Genomic DNA, 8,021 nt, shown 5'->3' on the forward strand with positions numbered 1-8,021 from the left:
TTCTAGAAGATCCTCTCCCCGTAGCTGAGCTCGTCGGGCGCGTTTGCGATCAGCGTCTTTCTTCCTCGCACGATCACGCTGAGAGAGTGACACAGCAGCTCGCTTCGTTCGAGCTCTCTGTGCATCGCGTGTACGCTCACGATCAGCCTGAGACAACGTCCTGCTAGCTCTTTTCTCCCGAGCTCGCTGTGCAGCCAAAACGGGGACCTTCTCTCGGACCTCTGGGTGTGGTACGACAGGCGCCTGGAATAGAACGACATCATCGGTTCCAGCTTGATACGCTGCCTTCATTTCATCCGCAAAGCGCCGCTGATGTGCCGCAGGATCGGACTCTTCCGTTTTATCCTCCTGCTCTTCCATACGATTAGCCAGAACTTCCGTCGCTTCCGTGACTTCGGTCTCGTCTTGGTGCACGCTGACGGCCTTCAGCTCTTTGTTCAAGTCGTATCGTTTTTTTCTGCGCTTGGTCTGACGTCGTTTTCGCGCATCCTTTTCCTCTTGCATGGGTGTCGCGTCAATGCGTTCGTTCTCGCGCTGGGCCTCCTCGAGTTCCTCGCGCGTCCTCTTTCGCTTACTCCGAACCATAGTTCTGCGAACACGAAAACGTGACGCGTTAGACAATGTCTAAGTACACCGGACGTAGCAGTAGATTTTCATCGAGTAGTGTGTTGGAATATGCGTACTACCCGGGATTGCTTGCCCCCGTCAAGGTTATCTCCGATCACTTATCCCACAGTCACGGGCCGTGAGGCCCGGAGCGGTTTTAGTTTGCAAATTGTGCAGTCGAATCTTCAGAAATGGGCCCCCGGATAGTACTGTAGCTTGAGGTGCGATATCCTTTTGCCAAAAGGCGGCCGTTAATTGCAAAGGCTGGTTATTGATAGGCTATTACAGCCCCCATCCCATCTGTCGGTTTAAAAAGGCCTGTTACGGTACCCCTCCTGACCAACTGCACGCACGCAATGTGCGTGCCCATCAATAACCATTAGCGACCGGCTCAACTTGTTCGCTGTCGGGTTTGCGGTCAATGGACCAGGTGCCAAATGTGCTCTCGCGCAGAGTGGGCGGTGGGATAAAGCTCCAAGTGCAGCGGGGCTGCCGTAGCTTTAGCGTCAGAGGAAGACGTTCGACTCAAAGAGTCACTAATACTAAGTTCCTTATCCAAAGGACACTTACAGCCCAAGACCAGGGCTCAAAGTTAATACCTTAACTTTATGCTTCAAAACCAGAAGTGTTTTATTTACTATTATTGCGGCCAAGCCGCCTAGGGGTAAATGTATCTGTTTAACTATCTAGCATAGTTAAACCTAATCAAATGCATAGCGTGTGGCTTTCGGCCAACGTACTGAGAGACCTTGTTAACTCTTCAACTTATGTACTGAGAATTTGTTAACTCTCCGGGTACTTCGTACCCCTGTGTGTTCCACACTATGTAACCCCGTTACACTCTCCCCCACTAAGATGAGAACATTCCGTTCTCGAAACTCTCCTCAGCGAGGTCTTGTTAAGACGGCGGAGGTTACTACACCTCACACCAGCGTTGTACAGCTCCGTGAGCTCACAAACGCCTACGCATCGTTGATGCTCAGCTTCTCGTCGTCGGCCCACGGCCCAATGTTCCAAGCGCAGCGCGCATCTTGCTCTCAAGCGGTCTCAGACCTACGCTCGCGCTCCGCGCCTACTCCAAGAGCTGCAAACCGCTAAGAGCAATGCTCTTGACTCATTCGAGTCGTCGACAACAGCTCAGCGGCTGAACACTCGCTTCACAAGCGATAGGTCGGTGGTTCGAGCCCACCAGGGCACAGCCCTCTCGTTCCATGAACGATTGTCCACGCTTGGACATGCTTAAGGGCAACGCCCTTTTAGCTCAATGGTTGAGCGTTGGCTTTGAGAGCCACAGGTCGGTGGTTCGAACCCACCAGGGCACAGCCCTCTCGTTCCATAAACGATTGTCCACGCTTGGAAATGCTTAAGGGCAATCCCCTTTTAGCTCAGTGGTCGAGCGCTGGCTTTGGAAGCCACAGGTCGGTGGCTCGAGCCCACCAGGGCACAGCCCTCTCGTTCCATGAACTGTTGTCCTTGAAAGGACAAGCTTATGAGCAACGCCGTTTCAGCTCAGTGGTCGAGCGCTGGCTTTGGAAGCCACAGGTCGGTGGTTCGAACCCACCAGGGCACAGCCCTCTCGTTCCATGAACTGTTGTCCTTGAAAGGACAAGCTTAAGAGCAACGCCCTTTCAGCTCAGTGGTCGAGCGCTGGCTTTGGAAGCCACAGGTCGGTGGTTCAAATCCACCCGGGCGCAGCCCTCTCATACCATGAGTAGTCCGTTCTCGGACTGACGTACGGGCATCGCCCTTATAGCTCAATGGTCGAGCTCCGGCCTGTCAAGCCAAAGGGCAGTGGTTCGATCTACGTCCGGGACACCACTTTCGCTGTTACAGCGCATCCACATTTGGATCATGCTCATCGAGCAAGCTGTTTCAAAACAACTATGCGTCTATCGAGACGCTTGTGCCTGAACCTTGTTCAGCACAACACGAAGCACATGCTTCCTTCGGGACCATGTCCCTAACACTACGAGGTCTCTCCACCTCCTGCTCCCGCTGCGAGCACCGCTCATACGTACGAGCTGGCTGCTGCAGCCACGGGCCAGAGCCTGAGCTCAACTACTGACCTGATCGCTCCCCACTCTAGTGGGTTGCGCCCAGCGCCTGGCGACGCTGTCGCACGCCATGGTGGCGCTTCGGCACATGATGTGCCCGGTCGTAAGCGTCAACGACGTCGGGGCAATCTTGCCGGAGGGTAGCATGCGTTCTGTGAGTGAGGGTAACCCCTCCACTTCACCAAGTACTGGGTATGACCCTGGCGTCTACGCCACGCCACAAGGCGTTCCACGTGAAAGTGGAGCTCACCATGCTCATCGAGCAGAGCTGGAGGAGGCCTTGCCTCAGCTGGGCTCTCGCGGGGAGAGTCAGCACTTGCCGGAACGGCGTCTGCGTCCATACGACGCCGGCGTCCACGACGTGAGCGTTCACGTTCACCGCCCATCGGTCGATCTCGAAGAGGTGATCCACCTTGTGGATAGGTTAGAGCCACCACTGTTGACTCACAACCAGGTCTCGGACCTTGACTCACCATGCTCATCGAGCAGAGCTGGAGGAGGCCTTGCCTCAGCTGGGCTCTCGCGGGGAGAGTCAGCACTTGCCGGAACGGCGTCGTATGAACGCAGACGTGAACGTTCACGTTCACCGCCCATCGGTCGATCTCGAAGAGATGATCCACCTTGTGGATAGGTTAGAGCCACCACTGTTGACTCACAAAAGCGACTGGACGCTCTGAGACCTTGAGCGTCCAGTTGCTCGGCTGAACGTTCAGCTTGGCTTGCTCCTGCATCTCGAGCACTTCGCTCCGTGACCTATGGCTCTGCCACATGCTGTTGATCAGCCATCTGTGGATCCACCACTTGCTGTCGTTCAGCCTCCCGTGGCTCTACCACCTGCTGCCCTGCAGCTGTCCGTGGCCCAGCCACCGTTGGTGCCAACGCCTCCGCGCTCACCTGAGCAGGGTCTTGATATGGCTTAAGCAAGCCAACATAATAGACCGGATGCGTGCGCATCTTCTTCGGAAGGTTGAGCGTATACGCTAGGCCCTTCCTGGCCACGACCTTAAACGGTCCTATGAACCGAGGTCTTAACTTCGTTTTGAAGACTGCAGACACTGCATGAGTGGGTAGGTTTTTAGCGTTTAATAAACTTGGTCTCCGACCTCAAACCTCTCAACATTGCTTCTGCCCTTGGCATCTGCATGTTCCTTCTGCGTGTCTTGGCTTTCAGCCATAGCGTCGCGTACTTGACGCATTACGCTCAGTCTCAAAGAGACAAAGTCATCGACTTGCTTAACTGCCAACATCCCTTGGGGACAGGCAAACTCGCCAATGGCGCTGCCGTGCTCGGCGCGGACTTTGTCCGTTGACACGTCTCACACGTGCGTACATAGGTGCCGACCCACTTATACATCTTGGGCCACCAGTACATCGAGCTCACCGAGCCATATGTCTTCTCCCGACCTAAGTGCCCGCCCACGGGCGTATCATGAACCTCATAGAGGATTCGATACTTTAGATTCTCATCATGAGGAACGACTACACGAGGGTTATCCTCAGAGTCGGTGCTGCAGTACAGCAGGCCGCCATCGAGTGAGTATCGATGCAGCCTCGCGCGTAAGAGCCCAGACAATTCATTGTCAGAGTCTTTAAACGCTTCGCTCCCAAGATCCCGTAGCAGCGCTACGCACATGTCGTCTTGTGCATACGCTCCGCGTATCAAGTCAGGCACTGACGACGTCACTATCGTGACATGGGCTAACTCGTAGTCCGGCCTGCGCGAGAGTGCATCGGCCACTACATTAAGCCGCCCCGGCTTGTACTTCACCTCGAAGTTATACTCGGCAAAGAAGGAAAGCCATCTTGCCATTCTCTGAGAGAGATGAGGAAACTGTGTCGCAGTGCGTAACGACGCATGATCAGTAAAGATCACAAAAGGCTTAGAGCCTAGCAGGTGTACCCTGAATTTGACTAGAGCATACTTCATTGCAAGTAGCTCTTTGTCATGAACTGGATAGTTCTTCTCTGCAGCTTTGAGCTGGCGAGACTCAAATGCGATCACGCGTTCACGCCCTTCGGCGTCTGCTTGTAGTATAGCACAACCGATTGCAAAATCGGAGGCGTCACAGACGACGCTAAACGGACTGTCCGGGTCCGGTAGCGCAAGGATCGGAGCCTGGAGAAGGCTCTCCTTCACAGCCTCAAAGGCTCCGTCGTGCTCGACGTTCCAGCACCATGGTGCATCCTTCTTAAGAAGATCTGATAATGGCCGAGCCATCTCCGCGTAGTTCGCGCTGTACTTGTGCAAGTAATTGGCTAAGCCTAGCCACTTGCGTAAGTCCTTTTTTTTGAAAAAGGCGGCCAGTCCACGATGCCCTTGACTTTGGCAGGATCTGCCCTTAAGCTCGCTCCAATGAAGCACCCGAGAAAGATATTTCCTCCGCGCCAAAGACGCACTTGTCCAAGTTGGCATACAACTTATTAGTGCGCATGCACTCGAGCACCGCTCGCAAGTGGTCAATGTGGTTATCCACGTCCGACTTTCCGTGCTCGGCACGACTATGGACGAATATATCGTCAAAGTACGTCTGAGCGTACGCCCGGTGGGGCCTAAACAACTGCGTCACAAGACGATTGAACGTTGCTGGTGCGTTCGACAGCCCCTGGGGCATGACCAGCCACTCCCAGAGCATACCGCTCGGAGTACTCACCGCTGTCAGCGGAATGTCGCTCGCTCTCATGAGCAATTGGTAGTAACCATCGACCAAGTCGAGCGCACTGTACAACGTACAGCCTACCATGTTGTTCTGCAGAACATCCTTGCGAGGAATCGGCGTTTGCGCCGGGATAGTGGCCGCATTTAGCTTGTTAAAAGCATGAACAATGCGCCACTTGCCGTTCGGCTTTCTGACACAGAACGTGGAAGTCGAGTGCGGAGACTTACTCTCGCGCACCATCCCTGCCTCGTGCTTCGCACGGAAGAATGCGTCAATGACGTCACACTGCTCTCTCGGCAAAGGCCATTGCCTTGTTACGCAGTATTTGGTTCCAGGAAGCAGGTCAATCTCATGACACACGCCTCGATCCGGAGGCAGGCCCGTCGGTGGGTCTTTCGAGACAACGTCTCCATACTCCTTCACCACCGGGTAGAAGGGATCCGAAGGATCTTTGAGGATCGCCGATCCACTTCTTGCGCTCAGCGCCTTCTTGGTGTCCTCTAGGACCGCGTCGTCCACGACGGATGAGGAGTTCAACTCCTCCTCAGGTCCCAGCAGGACCACCTCGGCTAGCTCGCCTGCCTTCAAGGCTTCGCCAAACTCGGCAATGGACATCTCGTCCAGCTCTAGCAGAGCCTCTGCAGCGGGTAGAGTGTCAAGGCTGATATCGCCTTCTACCTCCCCCGTCGCTCCGTTCACGAGTGTATACAGCTGCTCACAGCAATCACGTGGAGCATCACCGCTCGTCACGTTGGACACCTCGTCCGACGTCAAAAACGTCACAGACGCCCTGCGTCTTCTTTTCTTCTCCCTCCGCGACCGAGCCCGGCCGGATGAGGGCGGTGTGGCGACATCTCCGTCACCACCACCGGGTGCAGCAGCACCATCACTCCTCGAAGAGGATACAGTGTCTCGCAAGACACACGGCTGAAAGCCAAGAGGTCCTCGACCTTCACACAGTGAACTAGGTGTCACTTCACCTGCATCTCCTGGGCCACGCCCATGATGCCTCGACTCGCAGTCGACCGCGACCCTCGGGTCACGCAGCGGTAGGTCATCAACCAGATTCGTACCACTCAGTGGATTACGCGCCACTCCGCGCTCGTCCTCACCAGGACCCAGCAGTTGGTCATTGACCTGACCTGCACCGCTCAGCGGATAACGTGCCGCACCACGTACGCCCTCAGGGCAGACAGCAACCTCGTTGCTAACAATTTCGGACATACCAATGTCCAGCACTACGGCCGCCTCGGCCTCGTGTTCGCGCCAAAAGCGCTTCTGCTTCCTAGCAGAGGTGCGTTCATGACTCACCAAAGCTCCACTAGGAGCTGGGTGCGACGCACCCAGCGTTTTCGACTTCCAGTCGATCCATGGCTCATGGCGTTCCAGCCATTCCATGCCAAGGATGAGGTCATACCTCGCATCCAGGTCTAAGACCAAACAGCGTTCCACGCTATCGAAGTTCTCAAACTTCACTCCAAGGTCGACAGAGACCTTCGACACAGTTACCAGTGTCCCCGTTGCGAGACGGACATAGATCGTATCTCTCGTTGGCACTTCCAGTGCTTCAGCATACAGCTGACTCCCTTCTAGGGTGGAGCGACGGGCGTAGTTGCGCGAGGCTCCCGAGTCAATCAAGACTCTCCATGGCTTTGCAAAGCCCTTCACGTTCGCTTGAACGACCAGCAAGCCCGGCTTGCACACAATCTTCTCGTAAGAGAGCTCAGCTCTCTTCGGGGCTGAGCCCCGTTGCCCTCTACCTCTTCGAGGCACAACAGAACTCAATTCTTCCCCAGTAGGCCGCCCCGCGCCTACTGGGAATTGCCGTTTTTCGGCGATGACCCGGAGGGTTGGCTCGCCGGAGCCACGCGCTTCTTGCGCAGAGGGCAATATGCCCTCAAGTGCTTAGTGCTATTGCACACAAAGCATCGGCGGATGCCGGCACGCTGCTCCGCAGCAAAAGCTCCGCTTCTTCATCTTCAGCATAGCTGAGGTCCATCGGCTTTGGACCGCTCGAAGAGCTTGCGCTACTAGCGCTCCAACCATGTCGAGCCGACCTGAAGTTGTGCTCAGCATCTAATGCCACATTCACCGCCTCTTCGAAACAGTAAGGGTGTACACGAAACACTTCCGTTCGAGCTGCGCTCACACGAAGTCCCTCCATGAACACGGTCACGCTGACCAGTTCCGGAAGAGAGTCCGCCGCCATTCCGGCGATAAGAGTTCTCAACTCTTGGACATAGTCCAATAACTCCTTCTTACCCTGGCGGGTAGCAAGGAACTTCGACCAGATACGGTACGCCTGATTAGGCGGAGCGAACACGCGCGAAAGCTGTTGCTTCAGCTGATCCCAAGTGGGAAATGCAGCGTCAACAGACGTGCCGCACGTTAGTGCCCATTTGCGAGCGCGACCTCCAAGCCTGGAGATAGCCAGCGCCACGCGCTGATGCTCAGACTGGAGCAGGGCCGATCCCATGGCCATCTCGACCTCACGGGTCCAGAGAAGGAGATTCTCTCCATCCTTCCCCTCGAAGGTTTTTACGCTCACCATGAGCGGTTTCAGTCTCATAGACTCTTCACGCGTCATCGACGCCGCCGCCGTTGCGGCGCTCATCTTCTCTTGGACATGCTCCAAGAGCGCGTTCTCGTAGCGGGAGAACGATTCCAGCCTGGCAGTGACCGCTCTGGACCCTGCGATGCAAGA

At 55.6% G+C, this 8,021-nt stretch overlaps 1 pseudogene across 1 annotated transcript; it reads left to right on the top strand.

The window, feature by feature from the left end:
- Window positions 1–2,349: 2,349 nt before the first annotated feature.
- Window positions 2,350–2,421, top strand: PITG_25901 (annotated as a pseudogene). The gene has a single exon. The product of its transcript is annotated as a tRNA-OTHER (tRNA).
- Window positions 2,422–8,021: the final 5,600 nt, after the last annotated feature.

This window comes from Phytophthora infestans, genomic scaffold (assembly GCF_000142945.1).
Source record: "Phytophthora infestans T30-4 supercont1.4 genomic scaffold, whole genome shotgun sequence".
Taxonomy (NCBI): Eukaryota; Oomycota; class Peronosporomycetes; order Peronosporales; family Peronosporaceae; genus Phytophthora; species Phytophthora infestans.